Source organism: Lontra canadensis, unplaced genomic scaffold (assembly GCF_010015895.1).
Source record: "Lontra canadensis isolate GAN:19392208 unplaced genomic scaffold, GSC_riverotter_1.0 scaffold205, whole genome shotgun sequence".
NCBI classification, from domain to species: domain Eukaryota; kingdom Metazoa; phylum Chordata; class Mammalia; order Carnivora; family Mustelidae; genus Lontra; species Lontra canadensis.
Window position 1 is genome coordinate 848,091 of NW_022631199.1, and position 20,808 is coordinate 868,898.

General features: G+C 36.7%; 1 pseudogene; it reads right to left on the reverse strand.

The window, feature by feature from the left end:
• Positions 1–3,009: 3,009 nt before the first annotated feature.
• LOC116861730 lies at positions 3,010–3,930 on the reverse strand (annotated as a pseudogene).
• Between the last annotated feature and the right edge of the window lie 16,878 nt (positions 3,931–20,808).

The following is a 20,808-nucleotide window of genomic DNA, read 5'->3' on the forward strand; positions in this document are numbered from 1 at the left end:
TGGCTGCTGGCAGAGCAGGTTCCCAGTCGAGGTCCCTGGGGACACAAGACCTCTGCTGCAGCTGTTTGGGCAGCTCCAGACTGCCAGAGAGGTTCCAAGCAGCGATCACACACTGAGATTTTCCCGCTGGCCCGGGCTGGGAGTGCCTGGTCTTTCTGGGTCTAAGAGCGCCCTGCTTGCGGGCACCTCTTTCAGGGGAGGCTGTGGGTCGCGAGTGCATCCCAGGCTCTGAGAACGGGGCGCAAGTCTGAACCCACCAGCCTGGGCCTTAGTGCACCTCTCTCAGGGGACAGTTTGGGGCATCTGTCTTAGGCTGTGAAACAATGGCGAGTGTCAAAGAGCGCAGTCTGGGCCTTTGTACTTCTCTCAGGGGAGGATGAGGGGCGCGCGCATCTCAGGCTCTGTAGCAGGGCTCCCTCGTTCTGCTGTCCAGCATGGCTCCCATCCCCTCACAGGGCCAGAACCCATGCAATCTCGGGCACGCTGGCTGCTCAGGGACCAAGACCTGGTTTCTCCGCCACACTCTCTGTGGCTTAGCGTCAGGGGAGGCTGTCCTGGGACCGAGGACTTAAGCCCCTGTCCCTAGCTGCCCCGATTCTCACAATTTCCCCCATGCGATTTTTTGCTCTTTTGGAGTGCTTTCAACCAGTCTCCAAGTTAATGCTGGTCCCCAGACACAGGGCACTTTTGCTCATATTAGGGGTATTACTTTGCAACCGGTCACCTCTGGTGGCTCCCTCCCCCTTTTGTTTATCTTCCCATATCAGTCCAAAGTTCCCACTCCACTTTACCTGCCCACTGGCATCTTCTGCCCCTGTAGAGATCCAGATGTGTATAATTCTGATCTCAGGCTGATTTCATGGGTGATCGGAGCTCTCTGGTAGGTAATCAGCTCACTTTAGGGTACAGGTAGAAAAGGCGCCTCCTCCTACTTCCTCCATCTACTTTTTTCCATCTTTTTGTTTGTCTGTTTTTGTTTGTATACTGCATAAATCTTACCTTGGGGCTCATCTGGGCTGGGGCTTCTCTTTTATTTTATCTTTCTTTCTTTTTTTTTTTCCTCTCTCTCTCTCTCCCTCTCTCTTTTTTTTTTTTCTTCTTTGTTCTTTCTTTTTGGTGAGGACTCTTGATTGCTCAGAAGCGTTCCTGGGTGCACCTTGCCTGTACCACAGTCGATACATTCAGCTACGTATTTGTTCAGCCATCTCTCACCAAAATGACTAGGAGGAGGAATGCCCAACAGAAGAAAAATTCAGAGACTAAGCCCTTTCCATCAGAGCTATTGGATATGGACATAGACAGTATGTTGGAAAGGGAATTCAGGCTAATAATTATCCAGGCAATAGCTAGGTTGGGGAAAGCAATGGTACTGGCATAAAAGTAGAAACATAGACCAGTGGAACAGAGTACAGAACCCAGATATGGACCCTCAACTCTATAGTCAAATAATATTCGACAAATAGGAAAAAAATATACAGTGGAAAAAAGAGAGTCTCTTCCATAAATGGTGCTGGGAAAATTGGACAGCTATGTGTAGAAGAATGAAACTTGACCATTCTCTCACACCATACAAGAAGATAAACTCGAAATGGATGAAAGACCTCAACGTGAGGCAGGAATCTATCAAAATCCTAGAGGAGAGAATGCGCAGTAACCTTTTCAACAACAGCCATAGCAACTTCTTTCAAGACATGTCTCCAAAGGTAAAACACAAAAGTGAAAAATGAACTTTTGAGACTTCATCAAGATCAAGAGCTTCCATACAGCAATGGAAACAGTAAAAAAAAAAAAATGAAGAGGCAATGCACAGAATGGGAAAAGATATTCGCAAATGACACTACAGAAAAAGGGATGATGTCTAAGTTCTATAAAGAACTCCTCAAACTCAACACTCACAAAACAAATAATTGTGTCAAAAAATGGGCAGAAGACATGAACAGACATTTCTCCAAAGAAGACATACAAATGGCTAACAGACATATGAAAAAATGTTCATCATATCTAGCCATCAGGGAGATTAAAATCAAAACCACATTGAGATACCACCTTACACCAGTTAGAGTCACCAAAATTAACAAGACAGGAAACAACAAGTGTTGGAGAGGATGTGGAGAAAGGGGAACCCTCTTACACTATTGGCGGGAATGCAAGTTGGTGCAGCCACTTTGGAAAACAATATGGAGATTACTTAAGAAATTAAAAATAGAGTTACCCTATCACCCTGCAATTGCACTACTGGGTATTTACCCCATAGATACAGATGTAATGAAAAGAAGGGTCATCTGTACCCCAATGCTCATAGCAGAAATGGCCACAGTCACCAAACTGTGGAAAGAGTCAAGATGCCCTTCAACAGATGAATGGGTAAGGAAGATATGGTTCATATATGCAATGGGTTATTACTCAGCTATCAGAAAGGATGAATACTCAACTTTTGTATCAACATGGATGGGACTGTGTTATTGAATAAACACATGAATAACTGAATTATGTACTCTGCTCTACATTATATCTACTTACCTAGATCCTTTTAATATTATGTGTTGAAATAGATTATATCTCCTTTTCATTGTGTTTCAGATGTTAAGGAGGATATTACCATATATTTGTTGTGACATGCAAGCACTGAGTAGACGGGGTGAGATATATTACTTTAGAAGCTAAATAATGTTGATAATAACACAATTTTTCCAGCTTACAGATTGGAAATGGATCCAATTTCAAAAATGTGGAGCACTGGGTGTTGTAAGCAGACAATGAATTATGGAACACTACATCAAAAAGTATGAGGTACTGTATAGTGACTAACATAAAATTTTTAAAAATATATAACTTTAAACTATTCTGAAACAAGCAGGATTCAAAATATTTATCATCAATTTATCAATTTCATAAATATTTCTGGGAGCTTACATATTCCAAAACAGTATCCCAAACAAAGTGATCTGTGTTGTTCAGTCTCAATCAATAAGGGGTTCCCAAAGTGACTATTTCCTGTACAAATATCCATTATACCAACAGTCTTCTCATGGCCCCAATAACCTCTTTATTCCTCAGGCTGTAGATAAATAGGTTCAGAAGGGGTGTGATGATGGTGTAAAACACTGCCACTGCCTTATCCTGTCCTTGGGAATGCAAGGAGTGTGGCCTTGTATAGGTGGAGAGAGCAGTCACATAGAATAAGCTTGCCACTATCAAGTGAGAGGAGCAAGTAGAGATAGCTTTTATCTGTCCTTTACCCGAGATCATCTGGAACACCACAGTAAGGACACGGGCATAGGAAGCTAAAATAGCCATGAATGGTAGCAGCAGAATAATAAGCCCACTCAGGAGGACTGTATGCTCATACTGGGATGTATCCTGACACACCAGTTGTAATAGAGATAGAAGTTCACAGAAAAAGTGGTTCATGAGCCGTGATCTACAAAATGGAAGATGAAATACATACAATATATGTACTAAAGCATTGATAGAACAGCTGGTCTATGCACATGTGACCATGAACCAACAGATCTTCTTGTTCACGAGTATGGGATAATGTAAAGGGTGACAGATGGCTACATATTGATCATAAGACATGAAACCAAGAAGAAGGGCTTCAGTCCCACCAAGGACTATGAACACTAATGTTTGAATCACACAGCCTAAAAAAGTAATGGTCTTACTATTTGACAGGAAGTTTCTGGTCATCTTGGGCACTGTGGTGGAAATGTTCATTATATCCATGAAGGAGAGTTGACTGAGTAGAAAGTACATTGGAGTGTGGAATCTGGTGTCCAGTTGAATGAGAAAAATCAGTATGATATTCCCTATCAGAGCCACTGCAAAAAGAATTACAATGGCAACAAAGAAGAAAGCATCCTTTTGACCAAACTGGAAAATACCAGAGAGTATAAAATCCATTTTGATGCTTTCATTTCCTGTCTTCATAGTTTAATTTCAAATATCACAGCACATATTATCTGAATATTCCATGAAAGGTCAATGACTGCACTTCAAGAGAAAAGAAAATGATGACTATCAAGTGCCTTGAATTGGCTCCACACCATTTCCCTAGCCAAGTAAAATATACAGACTTAACACTACTTTCATTTTCTTTGCAAAATGAGTGGAAAACAACTTATCATATTCCAGTAACTTTCAAAGAATAAACACTGGATAATCAGAACTTAACCAAGACAACTGTTAGGGAATGTATGTGTATTCAATTTCCATCATCTCTATATTTATTGATCATCAAATGTATTACTCACACTCAATTACCCAATGAATTTGTGGCAGTATTAAAAGCACCCTAAATTTCTGTTTGAAAAAATACATGTTTTATCCTCTTTTTTCCCCTTTAAATACAGAATTCTTAGGTCTTTTTAAGCATATACAAAGTTATCTAATCATTTTTCCCCACCTCTGATTCTAAAAGGTAATACTCTAGTAAGTATTAAAAATATTGAATGGGACACCTGGGTAGCTCAGTCAGTTAAACAGCTGCCTTTGGCTCAGGTCATGATCCCAGGGTCCTGGGATGGAGTCCACATTGGGCTCATTGTTCTGTGGGGAGCCTGTTTCTCCCTGTGTCGGTTGCTCCCCCTTCTTGTGCTCTCAATGCCTTTCTGTCTCTGACAAATAAATAAATAAAAGCTTTTAAAAAAATAAAAACATTGAATGTTATAAAAATATTTTCATGAAGTTCAGGAAATTAATTTTAGGCTATGCCACATTAGTGTATTATAAATATAAAAATCACTTGATAGATGAGGAAGAAGTATGAAAGTTCATGTTAAGGTGAGAAGCACCTAAGAGATATGCATCTTCTTTCCCCCCAAAAAGAAATTCTCTAACATCTAGACACCTCCTCCAACATCCAAAATCATTTCTAGTTAGAGATAAAATTCTAAATGTGAGTTCCATTCACATTAATATAAAATAAATATATTAAGGACTGACAACTTTTATGATATATTCACCAATGTAATTTAAAAATTATGACTCCCAATCTTAAAACTACTCTAATTATCACGTAGCTCTGGTGCACTAAGTAATGTTTTGGAATTTCAAGTTGAAGGAAAAAAATTAAAATAACATCATCTTAAAGTTTGTTTTAAAACCAAACTGGTTTATCAAGTGAAAAGAAGCAATATTAAAGTTTATATTTACCATGCTTGGTTTCAGAACATGTTGTATGTTATTAGATCCACAAACTGAAAGTCAACAATTTCTACCTAAAAAATCTTTATCAAATAAGCAATTATATATAGTTATTTTCATCATAATAAGACCTCATTATTCTTATAGTCCACACATATGTTTGCACTGTTTCTTTCCACATTTCCCTTGAGTTACACCAAAATTTTTGGTGTAAATTTTATTTAAGGTAAAGGTATTAGGCAACTGATGTCAGGAGATAGAAACTAAAGAAATGGAAGTCATACATGCAGAAAATGTGTCAGCTCCTTCATATTTTCAGTCAGTAATAAGGTAAATAATTATCAAATGAAATTATTAATAATAACCAGGACTTGTATGGAACTATGTGACTTATAATATATTTCCCTTTAATCAAACTGCATAAAATTCTCACCATGTATTTTTTTTTAAATTTCCTGAAATACTTTATCTGTTTTAAATATTTTCATTATTTAAAAAAATATTGTTGGATATAAATGTGTCCTTTACATAATGCAAAACATGGTTTTAGTGAAGAAAGAAACAAAAATGTTCAGTAGTCCCATCAAGAATACAAGGATTCTCTAGGGTCATGCTCTCTTGCACATGGCTACCAAACTCTGGCTGTATCTCACTTTGACAAGATGGTCTTCATCCCCTTTGTTCTTTAAAGCTGGGATGATTCATATTCAATATAAGACCAAACAAATCTCAAATACTTAACTCTATATTATTTTCACATAAGTCACTTAAGTGATATGTTGATAACATAGTCATGTTGATTGAAAATATGCGCATGTCAGATGCATAAAATTCACACTACATAATCATCAAATGAAATGCATTTTTTTAAAATAATCATTTAATTTTTTAATTTTTTAATTTTTTAAAATTTATTTTCAGCCTAACAGTATTCATTGTTTTTGCACCACACCCAGTGCTCCATGCAATCCATGCCCTCTCCAATACCCACCACCTGGTTCCCCCAACCTCCCACTCTCCTGCCCCTTCAAAACCCTCAGATTGTTTTTCAGAGTCCATAGTCTCTCATGGTTCACCTCCCCTTCCAATTTCCCTCAACTCCCTTCTCCTCTCTAACTCCCCTTGTCCTCCATGCTATTTGTTATGCTCCACAAATAAGTGAAACCATATGATAATTGACTCTCTCTGCTTGACTTATTTCATTTTTAAAAATAGTATGTCTAAGACTAACTGCATATTTTCCTTTTCAATATAAGTTGTAGGAAACTCATCGAGGCATTGTAATTTCTTTTCACATCCTTCAGAGGACTCAGCAGATTAAACATCTATTTGATAGCTGATTGTTATTGATAGATAGTTACTTCTGTAAATTGTCCTTTCCCCCCACTAAACCAAGTCTTAGAGACTAAATATGATGATGATATTTCCTTGAAACACTATCTTTTTCAAGATGAGCAGACACACAAATTTTCTTTAATTTTATAAAATTATTAATGTAAAAGGCATTTCCTTTGAGGCATATAGCCTCTTATATTGAGCTGTGTCTCATTCTTCTGGAATGTTTTTTCTTAAAACATTAAAAAGAAGAATGGAAGACGTATCTGCATTAGTATATATAGAAAGAAATCCCAACACCCATATTGTGGTAATGATTACAGTTACAACAATTTGTTCTTTAATACTTTTTAAAATCTTAATTAAAATTTTAATTATTTAATAATTTTTAAAATAAAATAATAGTATTTTTTGGTCATATATATGAATAGTTACATATATTTTGAATAATCAAACTACTTAACATGACACACCTGTAGAGCAGCAAAAACAACAAATTCTAAGAGTAATAAAAAGTATTCAAATCTCTAATTTGAAACACTTTTTAAGAGGGGTTAATGTACTAAAATTCTGTAGGTCTTAGTGACTTTAATGTTTTCCTTAGGAAATATGTCTTTAAGCATTTAGCATAACAAACTCAGCAGAAAATATAATTTAAATGTACAGTCATTTTCTTCCCTTCTTGTAAGATTTTTAATCTCTCTTGGTGGAAATTCATATTTTGGTTTCAACAGCCCTTTTGGGAAAACTTGGTCTCTAGTCCACAATTAAGCAATATTATACACTGCACATGATGCTTCATTAGAACTGCTGTCAGTGTTCCAAGAGGGAAAAAAAATAACCTAGAATTCTGGCCAATTCTCTCATATATTCATCAAAGTGAGAAACAATCACATCACCAAATACTTAAAAAAGTATTACTTAACTGTATTTTATCTTTAAAATATGTATATGGATTTGGATTCAGCATAATTAATAACTAATTGATGTATAGTTTTATTTTGTGTACAAAAAAGCTAACAATTTCTGAGGAATTACATGACATTGCAAATGGTCTAGTTATATAGTTCATTGCCTTTGTACAACAATCATAAAAATCTTGGTATGTGTATGCCTGGATGGCTCACTTGCTTAACTGTCTGCTTTGGGCTCAGGTCATGACCACAGGGTTTTGGTGATCAAGTCAGTTCTCAGGCTCCTTGCTCAGCAGGTAGCCTGCTTCTCCCTTGGCCTGTCACTCTCCCTGCCTGTGCTCTCTTTCTCTGAAAAATAAACAAATTTAAGACGTGAGTTGGGGGAAATTGGAGGGGGAGACAAACCATGAGAGACTGTGGACTCTGAAAAACAAACTGAGGGTTTTGGAGGGGATGGGAGTGGGAGGCTGAGTGAGCCTGGTGGTGGGTATTATGGAAGGCACGTATTGCATGGAGCATTGGGTGTGGTGCATAAGCAATGAATTCTGGGACACTGAAAAGAAATAAAATAAAATAAAATGGAAAAAATATTAAAAGGTATTGGTATGGGGCGCCTGGGTGGCTCAGTGGGTTAAAGCCTCTGCCTTTGGCTCAGGTCATGATCTCAGGGTCCTGGGGCCGAGCCCCGTATTGGGCTCTCTGCTCAGCAGAGAGCCTGCTTCCCTCTCTCTCTCTCTCTCTCTGCCTGCCTCTCTGCCTACTTGTGATCTTTGTCTGTCAAATAAATAAATAAATAAATAATCTTTAAAAAAAAGGTATTGGTATGATTTTAAAGTAGAATTCAGTGGTTTCTTAAGTTCCAAAATGGGAAAATTATGCCTAAATTCAGGGAGAATAATTTAAATAACATGGTATTAATTTAATCTTTTTCTATATCAATAATATTATTGAATTTTTAGAAATTAAGGGGACTTTGAGTTTTAAACTATTAATTCCCTTAACTAACTTTATGGGATGAAACAAAGCAATTATTCTACACACATTTGGAAAAAAGAAAACAAAAACACCAAGAACAACAAAGTAAAGGAAAAGGAAAGAATTGTAGAACTTGAAGGTCAAGGTAACATACTTTAGGGATGTTACACAGGGAATATACAGAGATCTACATTATACTTTATGTAACTTGAATACATCAGTAATTTAAAAGTAAAATGAGTACATCTCTTATCTTTATTTCTACCAATTATTTTATGTATAAAATTTAGTTTACTTTTCTATAAAGTACCTTAGTTTTGGAAAGACTTTCTCCACAAAGAATAGTGCAACATCAATCACTGAATGCCAGTCTGCAAAGGGGAAAACAGGAGTATGGAATCCAGATCTCTGATTTTAAATAAAGTTTGAGTCCCATAAGTAATCAACACTTCCCTCATGGTTAGCCACTGATGGAAATAATTTTAGCCTTTTCATGGGAAAAACCTACAATTTTGATAACTTGACATGCACAGTCTTAAGAGGTTACCTTAAGAAAAAAAGTGTGATACACAACAAAAATATGGCATTTGAAGGGCCTGTGCAAGGGAGAGACCCTAAAGCTAACTTCTTTACCTTCAAGATAAATCAGCCTCTGAATTTAGGTCTAATCCTTCATGATAATGGTTACAACTGTTGTTGTTGTTGTTTTATTTTCAGTTGACACTGTGTGAAAAATTTTCAAATGTATTATGGGCCAACAAATGTAAACTACTTAGGATAGTTACAAAAAAGTTAGTAATCCCATCAAAAAAAATGCTTGTAATATAAAAGTGAGGATATGCTCTTAATTTCCCAACATTCAGCAACAGGGTTTAAGTGCAGTGTACTGATGGAATGGAGCGAGGGGAGGATAGCTTACTCTGCATAAATAAGATAATCAGACTTACTCTTAGATTTCTTTACTCATAAGTTTACTCATATTTTTCTATTGTGAATGGTTTTTGCACATAAAGCTGAGGGTAATTAATTTGTAATTAATTAGTAAATACAGGCAAGCAATTCACAATATTGCCTGACACACAGCAAACACCCAATACATACTAATTTTTGTTTTGACTATTGATTTTACTGTTCTTCTTCTTTTTTCAATTGTCATTCTACATAAACTAAGATGGATTCAGAACAGAGGCATGTCCTTTATTGTATTCATCTAGTGTGTATACTTTATTAGTTGTTCAACTAAAGACTCAGAAGCAAAAAAAGAACAAAGTATCCAGAGTAATTTAACATGAAACCTGCAATACAGCAAATTTCTCCAATTACATACCCAGCCCAATGTAATCACATGGCTGCTGTTCATGGCTGACTTCCTCCCAGCTGGAAGGTAGACTCCCAACCTCACTTAACAAATGCTTGTTTTTATACCACATGAGGCACAATATGAATCCATACATATGGTGTCTGAGCCCCAATATTGTATCAAGATAGTCAGGAGATCACTTTGGATACAGATGGCCCTTTGAATTCATTAAATTTAATTTCATTACATATTTAAATTAAGTAATGACAATAGAGACATGGAGCAGTATCCAATTTCCTTTGATCAAGTCCTAGGAAGAGAGTAAGAGCAGATGTATCATGAGGAGAACAGATTAGATAAATCAGCATACCTTGACATTCTTTAAGGCATACTAACACCTTGTGACATATCTGTCCCTTGAATCCTGGAAGAACATCAGGACAATGGGCTAAAATGTTCCAGCCCTCATTTCCCACAGACACTCCATGAAGAGCAATATATGGACAAACACAGTTTTGTCAGAATTCCAGCAACCAGTTAAAAAGCTGCAAAAACCAAGTGAATGCTCAACCAACAAAATCCCTGACTCAAAATGTCAGGAAATTTTGTGGCATTTTGCCTCCCCCTGCTATATTCCCCATCTGAGCAATGTAGTTTAGTGAGGAGGACACCTTTTAATTCTCAGTTCCATCCTTTAGACAAAAGAAGACTCCACTTGTTTATAAGGTTATGATTTGTGAAAGTACTGCCCAAGTGATTGTATCTGTCTCACCTGGCTCAGGACCCTGCTGGGGGAAGTGGCATAGTTTGGAAGCCTCTGACAGCAGTGGCATTTGCAGTGGAAAATTTGAGCACCAGTGAGCTATAATTTGTGGTGGGAAGCAAGAAATTAACAAAGAGACATTTAATATAAATCCAAGGTTTCCTTTAAAAAATTATTTTACTTTTTCAGTGTTCCAATATTCATTGTTTATGGACCACACCCCGTGTTCCATGCAATACATGCCCACCTTAATACCCACCACCAGGTTCCCCCATTCACCAACCCCCTTTCCTCTAAAACCTTCAGTTTTTTTCTCAGAGTCCACAGTCTTTCATGATTCATCTCCCTCTCTGATTTACCCCAACTCACTTCTCTCCTTCACCCAATGTCCTCCATGTTATTCCTTATGATCCACAAGTAAGTGAAGCCATATGATAATTGATTCTCTCTGCTTGACTTATTTCAATTTTTACTCCTCCAGTCCCATCCCTGTTGATACAAAAGTTGGGCATTCATCCTTTCTGATGAAGCATAATATTCCATTGTATATATGGACCATATCTTCTTTATCCATCCATCTGTTGAAGGGCATCTTGGATATTTACACATTCTTTTCATTACATTTGTATCTTTGGGGTAAATACCCAATAGTGCAATAGCAAGACTTCTAGGGAAAAAAAAAAAACATAAACAAAACTAAAACGCAGGGACAAAACTCTAAGGAAATTTAAAAGTGTCATGTATGTAGGGAACTTGACCAAAACACACAGAAGTCCACCTTTACTTTTATAAGATTTGAAAGACAAAAACTAAAAATTAATGTACATATATATTAATTGGCCCACATATGTAAAAGTCTTATCTATGACATCAGTAACACAATGTGTTTTAGAGGTAGTCTTTTATGCAATTGTTGTGGACTGAATTGTGTCCCTTCTTAATTCATATGTTGAAATCCTAATATCCACTATTTTATAGTGTCTGTATTTGGCAATAGTACCTCAAATAGACAATTAAGTCAACATGGATCATATGGGTCACCTTCATCCAATATGTATGATTTCATATAAGCAGAGTTTAAGGTATAAACACTTTGAGAGTTACAGCCATGTAAAGACAGAGAGAAAAGATGGATGTCTACAAGCCAAGGAAAGGGTACCCAGCAAAATTCAACTCTGCCAACCCCTTGATGTCCATCTTGTAGCCTCCAGAAAAGGGAAAATTAATTTCTATTATTAATTATAACCCAGGCTGTGATACTTTGACATGGCAGCCCTAACAAACAAAAACCCTATGATAATGACAAAGAAAATATCAATAAACAATAGACAAAGGGAAATGAGAGGTATATAAAAACATCTTATTATTAAAAAAAAACCAACAACAACAAAATGAAAATGAAGGCATTAAAAAATGTAATGAAAGACAGCAAGAGCTATAACAAGAAAACACTTAACAAAAGAACATTGACAATTATTTTTCCACCAGTAATCATATTAAATGTCCCATTCAAAAGATAATGGTTGACAGAATGGAATGGATTTAAAAAGAGAACATAACTATGCTCTCTATAGGATACTTTCCTTAGTTCTAAGGACAGAGATTGATAGATTGTTAATGAAATGACTAAAAAAAAGATTGTTTTGAAGTAGTAACCAATAGAGATTAGTGGCATTTATACTAATTTCACACACACACACACATACATAACTGTAAGAAAGGAAAAGAATATTTATAGTAACAATGATGATACTTCACAATTTTAAATATATGTATACCAAACATCAAATATATCAAATATATATATAGGAATTTTGACATAATTTCTCAAGTGAATACAGAACATTTTCCAAGATAGACTTTATGTAAGACCACTAAACATTTATTAACATTTTAAGGACAGTAAAGTCATATAAACTAGCTTTTCTTAGTGTGATGAGTTAAATTAAAAATCATTAGTTGAAGGAAATCTGGGAAACCAAGAATATCTGTGAAAATTTCATTACATACTCTTATAACAACAAACTGGTCAAAGAATTAAACACTAGGGAAATTGTAAGATATCCTGACACAAATGAAAATAACACAATGTACCAAAATTTTATTAGATACAAGAAATATAATGTTAAGAGGGAATTTACAGTTGTAAGATTTCTCCTTTAGAAGACTGACAGCTTGGGACACCTGGGTGGCTCAGTGGGCTAAAGCCTCTGCCTTCAGCTCAGGTCATGATTCTAGGGTCCTGGGATCAAGCCCCACATTGGGCTCTCTGCTCAGAGGGAAGCCTGCTTCCTCCTCTCTCTCTGCCTGCCTCTCTGCTTGTTTGTGATCTCTGTCAAATAAATAAATAAAATCTTAAAAAAAAAGACTGTCAGCTTAAGGCTCTATGGAGAAAGCAGCGTAGGAGGATCCTGAGCTAACCTAGTCCTGGAGATACACAAAATAACAATGACATCCATGCAACTACTTCTGAAAATAACCCAAAGATTTGCAGAGCAGACTCTCCAGTTACTCATAGAGAGGAGGCTACATTAAAAAAAAATGTTAGGTGAAGTGGAGATGCAGTTGGAAACCAAACCCTTCATGAGACTAACCATAAAAAGGAGGTACACTACAAGCATGGAGAAAAGAGGGAATCAGAACCTTCAACAAGTACCCCAATAATGGGTCACCTACACCAGGATTAAGGGTCCCTGTACTATATTGCTTTGAAAAAACAGTGGGGCTTAAATTTCTGAATTTTTACAGTCAGCTGGGAATAACTTGGTATTTTAGAAGTTAGCAGGTTTAACTCTGAAAGAGGCTGAAGGCAAGAAGAAACTGAGTCCTTTTTGCTAAAGGGCTAGCACAAAAGGATATGAACAGCATTTTGAACAACACCTGGAACATAAGTGAAGGAGATTTATATACTTCTTCCAAAACATGTTTGGGTGTATGTGTGTTGGGGGTGGGGAGAATCTATGGGTGACTTCTCCAATAAAAGAGCTGGCCAGTCCCGTTTCCTCACTTGTTAGTCAAGATAGCACCACATGTGAAGAAGCAAGTGTGAACACTCTTCACCTATCTAGGGACCACCATGAATTCCATCCCCACATTCTCCTGCAGATCCACCTTATCCAACTCCTCGCATTACACAGGTGTCCATCCAAAGCATCTCTTGTCACAAAACACACAGCAAACAGCCCCAAGAGTGAGATGTGATACTCCAAACTAACTCCTGCCCTGGGGAGAGGGGAATATACACATGTACACAACTGTGTCCACAGTCCCTGCAGCCAAATATTGGCTAATAACACAAAGAGTAGACTGCCAATCAGAGCAACTGCAGCCCTAGCAGGTATGACCCCTATTAAGGTCCACAATTAAAGCCTAAGGACACGAGCAAGGACATCATCCTTCATATAGTCGCTGCATATGAGCTTAGGACAGGCATTTGGCTGACTGCTGACACCATCCAACTTCTAGCCCATGTTGGAAAAGACTCATCCCTTATCAGCACAGGGACAAATACCTTCGTGGTGTAACAAGTACAGTGGTCAATTTCAGTCAAATGGACTGAAGGAAAATATAGTTCAGTCACAATACTAAACTGCACACAACCCACATACGGACCTCCTTAGAGTGCCTGGATTTGGTGAACGGGGGCACTCTGCTACTGGACACTACAGGATCTCTTCATAAAGCCACTACTGTTAAGGTCAAGAAATGTAGCTTATTTTCCAAATACATAAGAAACAAGCACAGAAGTTTACACATAATAATGAGGTGGAGAAATGGGTCCCAAATGAACAAGGACAAAACTAAATCAAGTTGTTAAATGAAACAGGAAGAATCAATATAACTGTTATAAATTCAAAGTAACGGCTATGAGATATTAATGGGATTTGAGAAAATATTTCAGTATTTCAGTGAGACCTTTGACAAAGAAAGAAAATACTCAAAAGAGAGCCAGTCTTGGATAAAAAACTCAGTAACTGAAATAAAATACAGTAGAGGGAAGCAATGCATATAAAATGAGTTAACGGAATGGATCAAGGAACTAAAGATGGATTAATGAAAAACAACAAAGGTGAACAGCAGAAAAGACAGAAAATAAGAATAATAAAATATGAGACTAGGTGATGAAACTCAGCAATAACATCAAGATTAATAACATTCACTTTATAAAGAATCCTGAAGGAGAGAGGGAAAGAGGGGCAGAAAGTTTATTTGAAGAAAGGATAGTTGAAAACTTTCATTAATTTGAGTGAAGGAGAGAGGTGTCCAGATCCACGAGACACAAAGAACTACCTCCCCCCCAAAAAATATCAACCCAAGGAGGTCCAAAAAAAGACACATCTTATAAAAAATAGCACTAGAAAAGAAAGAGTTACCTACAAGAAATATCATAAAACTATCAGTAAATTTCTTAGCAGAAACTTTGCAGGCCATATGGGTGTTGCATGTTACATTCAAAGTGCTGAAAGGAACAAGAAAACCTAAAAAATGTAAATATTTATGCACGTAATATAGGGACACTGAAATACATAAAGCAACTCTTAAGAGACATAAAGGAAGGTATTCACAGTAACACAATCAAGGATTTTAAGACCTCTCTCACATCTTTAGATAGATCATCTAGCCAGAAAATCAACAAAGAAAGAGTGGCTTGGAAAAACACCTTGGACCAGGTGGACCTAGTGCATACATATAGAACACTCCATTCAAAAAATATTGGAATACACAGTATTTTCAAGTGTACATGAAACATTCCCCAAAAGCAGTCATATGCTATGCCACAAAAAAGACTCAAATTAAAAAAGATTGAAATTGTATCATTCATTTTTCTCATCACAATGGATGAAACTAGGAAGTCATTTTTTAAAAAGATTTTTATTTATTTGACAGAGATCACAAGTATGCACAGAGGCAGGCAGAGAGAGAGGGGGAAGCAGGCTCCCTGCTGAGCAGAGTGCCTGATGCGGGGCTCGATCCCAGGATCCTGGGATCATGACCTGAGTTGGAGGCAGAGGCTTTAACCCACTAAGCCACCCAGGCGCCCCTAGGAAGTAATTAAAAGAAAAAAAATTGCAAAGAACACAAATATGTAAAGACTAAATAGCATGCTACTAAATATCAAATAGGTGAAGCAAGAAATAAGAGGAAATGAAAAATTATAGGGAGAAAAACAGAAAATGAAAGTACAAGGATCCAAAATCTTTGGAATGCAGCAAAACTGTTCTAAGTTTTCTGATGTTCCTCTAAGAGGAAACATTATAATTATACTGGCATAGCTCACAGAGCAAGAAAAATCTCAAATAAACAACATAACATTACACCTAATGGAACTAGGAAAACAAAACAAAAACCAAGCCAGTAGAAAGGAAATACAATCAGAATGATTAAATAAAAATAAATGAAATGGAAATGAAAAAGCAAACAAACAAACAAAACCCCAGGAGCACAGATTAATGAATCCAGAATATTTATTTGTTGTTTGTAAAAATTATTTATTTATTCATTTGAGAGAGGGAAAGAGAACAAGCATTGGGGTGAGGGAGAGAAGCAGAGGGAGATGCAGACTTCCAGTTGAGCAAGGAACCTGAGTTGGGGCTCAATCCCAGGACTCTGAGATCATGACCTGAGATGAAGGCAGATGCTTAACCAACTGAGCCACCCAGAAACACCATGTTTTGTTTTGTTTTGAAAGCAACAAAATTGGCAAAATTTAGCAAGATTCATCAGAGAGAAAGAGATAAATAAATAAAATCAGAAATATAGTAGGAGAAATAACAACTGACACCACAGAAATACAAAGACTTTTAAGAGAATCCTATGGCAAATTATTTGCCAACAAATTATAAAACCAATAAGAAATGGATAAATTTGTAGAAATATATAACCTTCCATAACTGAATCAGGAAAAAAAATTAAAACTGAACAGACAGATTATAATGAATAATGAAATGCTACTGGGAAAAAAAAAACTCACAACAAAGAAAGTGTCAAGCACAATATTCCATAATATATATGGGCCATATCTTCTTTTTACATTTGTCCATTGAAGGGCATCTTGGTTCTTTCCACAGTTTGGCAATTGTGGACATTGCTGTCATGAACTTTTGGGTACAGATGACCCTTCTTTTCACTACATCTGTATCTTTGGGGTAAATACCAAGTAGTGCAATGGCAGGGTCATAGGGAAGCTCTATTTTTAATTTCTTAAGGAATCTCTACACTGTTTTCCAAAGTGGCTTCACCAAATTGCATTCCCACCAACAGTGTAAGAGGGTTCCCCTTTCTCCACATCCTCTCCAACACACGTTGTTTACTGTCTTGTTAATTTTGGCCATTCTAACTGGTGTAAGGTGGTATCTCAATGTGGTTTTGACTTAAATCTCCATGATTGCTATTGATGATGAACATTTTTTCATGTGTCTGTTAGCCATTTGTATGTCTTCTTTGGAGAAGTGTCTGTTCATGTCTTCTGCCCATTTTTTGTGATGATTATCTGTTTTGTGTGTGTTGAGTTTGAGGAGTTCTTTATAGATCCTGGATATCACCTCTTTTTCTATAGTGTCATTTGTGAATATCTTCTCCCATTCCGTGAGTCGCTTCTTTGATTTGTTGACTGTTTCTTTTGCTGTGCAGAAGTTTTTGATCTTGATGAGGTCCCAAAAGTTCATTTTTGCTTTTGTTTCCTTTGCCTTTGGAGACATAGCTTGAAAGAAGTTGCAGTGGCCAATGTTTAAGAGGTGACTGCCTATGTTTTCCTCTAGGATTTTGAGGGATTTCTGCCTCATGTTGAGGTCTTTTATCCATTTTGAGTTTATCTTTGTGTATGGAGTAAGAGAATGGTCAAGTTTCATTCTTGTACACATAGCTGTCCAAATTTCCCAGCACCATTTTTTGAAGAGACTATCTTTTTTCCACTGGATTTTTTATTTCCTTCTTTGTCGAAGATTATTTGACCATAAAGTTGAGGGTCCATATCTGGGCTCTCTACTCTGTTCCATTGGTCTATGTGTCTGTTTTTGTGCCAGTACCATGCTGTCTTGGTGATCACAGCTTTGTAGTAAAGCTTAAAATCAGGCAATGTGATGCTCCTAGTTTTATTTTTCTTTTCCAACATTTCCTTAGAGATTCGGGATCTCTTCTGATTCCATACAAGTTTTAGGATTATTTGCTCCAGCTCTTTGGAAAATGCTGGTGGAATTTTGATTGGAATGGCTAGATGGAAACTATAGATTGCTCTAGGCAGTATATAGATTTTAACAATGTTTATTCTTCCGATCCAAGAGCATGGAATGGTCTTTCATCTTTTTGTGTCTTCTTAAATTTCTTTCATGAGTGTTCTGTAGTTCCTTGAGTACAGATCTTTTACCTCTTTGGTTAGATTTATTCCCAGGTATCTTATGGTTCTTGGTGCTATAGGAAATGGAATTGATTCTCTAATTTCCCTTTCTGCATTTTCATTGTTAGTGTATATAAGAAAGCAACTGATTTCTGTACATTGACTTTGTATCCTGACACATTACTGAATTGCTGTATGAGTTCTACTAGTTTGGGGGTAGAGTCTTTTGGGTTTTCCATATAAAGTATCATGTCACCTGTGAAGAGAAAGATTTTGTCTTCACTGCCAATTTGGATACCTTTTATTTCTCTTTGTTGTCTGATTGCTGTTGCTAGGACTTCTAATACTATTGAACAAGAGTGGTGAGAGTGGGCTCCTTGTCATGTTCCTGATCTCAAAGGAAGGCTATCATCTTTTCCCCATTGAGGATGATATTCACTGTGTGTTTTGTTTTGTTTTGTTTCTTGTAGATATATTTTATGAAGTTGAGGAATATTCCCTCTATCCCTATATGTTGAAGCATTTTGATGGGGAAAGGATGCTGTATCTTGTCAAATGCTTCTTATGCATCAATTGAGAGGACCTTGTGGTTCTTCTCCTTTCTCTTATTGATTTGTCCTATTACACTGATTGATTTGTGAATGTTGAATCACCCCTGCATCTCATGGATAAATCCTACCTGGTCATAGTGGATAATCTTTTTAATGCACTGTTGGATCCTTTTAGCTGGGATCTTGTTGATAATCTTGGCATCCATATTCATCAGGGATATTGGTCTGAAATTCTCCTTTTTTGGTGGGGTCTTTGCCTGGTTTGGGGATCAGGGTAATGCTGGCTTCATAAAAGGAGTCTGGACGTTTTCCTTGTGCTTCAAGTTTTTGAAACAGCTTCAGGAAAATAGGTATTATTTCTTCTTTGAAAGTTTGGTAGAATTCTCCAGGGAATCCATCAGGTCCTGGGCTCTTGATTTCGGGGAGGTTTTTGATCACTGCTTCAATCTCATTGATATTGGTCTATTCAGGTTGCCAATTTCTTCCTGATTCAGTTTTGGAAGTTTATAGGTTTCCAGGATGAATACCCAACTTTTGTATCAACAAGGATGGGCATGGGAGTTAGGAGAAGGCAGTTGGGGGAAATTGGAAAGGGAGGTGAACAATGAGAGACTATGGACTCTGAAAAACAATCCAAAGGGTTTGAAGAGATGTGGGGGTGGGAGGTTGGGGGAACCAGGTGGTGGGTATTAGAGAGGGCATGGACTGCATGGAGCACTGGGTGTGGTACAAAAACAATGAATACTGTTATGTTGAAAATAAATTCAAAAAATGATTAAAAAACAAAACAAAACAAAACAAAACAAGGATGGGACTGGAAGAGATGCTGAGTGAAATAAGTCAAGCAGAGTCAATTATCATATGGTTTTGCTTATTTGTAGAGCATAAGGTATATCACAGAGGAAATGGGGAGCTGGAGAGGAGAAGTGAGTTGGGGTAAATTGGAGGGTGAAATGAGCCATGAGAAACTGTGGCCTCTGAGAAAGAAACTGAGGGTTTTGGAGGGGAGGGAGATGGGAGGTTGGGTGAGCCTGGTCATGGGTATTATGGAGGGCATGTTTTGTATAAACAGTGAGTTCTGGAACTCCGAAAAGAAATAAAAAAAAAATAAAAATTTTAAAAAAGAAAGAAAAAAGAAAATGTCAGGACCAGATGGTTTCCCAGGTGACTTCTACCAAATATTAAAGAAGAGTTAGCACATATTTTTCTCAAACTATTGTTAGGAAAAAAAAAGACAAAGGAAAGCCACCAAATTCATTATACAAGGCAAGCATTATTATCATACCAAAACCAGATAAAAATAACACACACACACACACACACACACACACACACACACACACAACTACAGGGTAATATATCTGATGAACATAGAAGCAAAATTTCTCAACAAAATATTTACAGAACAAATCCAACAATATATTAAAAAAAAAACATTCACTACAATGAAGTGGAATTATTCCAAGGATGCAAGAGTAATTCAACATTTGCAGAACAATCAAGATGATACATCACATTAAACAGAGAAAGAACGAAAATCATATGATCTCTTAAATGATACAGAAAGAACACTTGACAAGGTACAACATCCATTCATGATAAAAACATCTCAACAAAGTTTTACAGGGAACATACCTCAACATAATAAGCCATATATGAAAATTCCATAGAGGATATCATATTCAATGATACGATATTCAATGAGAAAAAATCTGAGAGTTCCCATTAAAGTCAGGAAAAGTTGAGGATGCCCACTCTCACCACTTATATTTAACATAGTACTAGAAGTCCTAGTCTAATCTAGCCACAGCAATCAGCCCAGAAAAATAAATAAAAGACGTCTGAATTGGTAATGAAGAAAATCCTTATAATCCTTGTAATCCTGTAATCATTATAATCCTTATAATCCTATAATCATTATAATCCTTATAATCCTTATTAACAATACTGTTTGTTGTAAAGAATTTTTCCATTGGCTATGCTTTCCTGCCTCATTGTATACATTGTATACAGGTACCACATCTTCATTATCCATTCATCAGTCAGTGGACATTGAAGCCCTTTCCATTATTTAACTATTGTTGATAATTCACATTGGGGCATATGTGCCACTTCAAATCAGCACTTTTGTATCTTTTGGAAAATACCTAATAGTTAAATTGCTGGGTCATAGGGTAGTTCCATTTTTAACTTTTTGAGGAACCTCTATACTGTTTTCCAGTGTGGCTGTACCAGTTTTTATTCCCATCAACAATGTAAGAGGATGTCCCTTTCACCATATCCTTGCCAACACCTGCCATTTCCTGCATTGTTAATTTTAGCCATTCTGATGGCTATGACATATATCGCATTGTGGTTTTGATTTGCATTTCCCTGATGCCAAGTGATGTTGCACAATTTATCATGTGTCTATTGGCCATGTATGTCTTCTTTGGAGAAATACCTATTCATATCTTCTGCCCATTTCTTGACTAGATCTTTTTTTTTGTTTG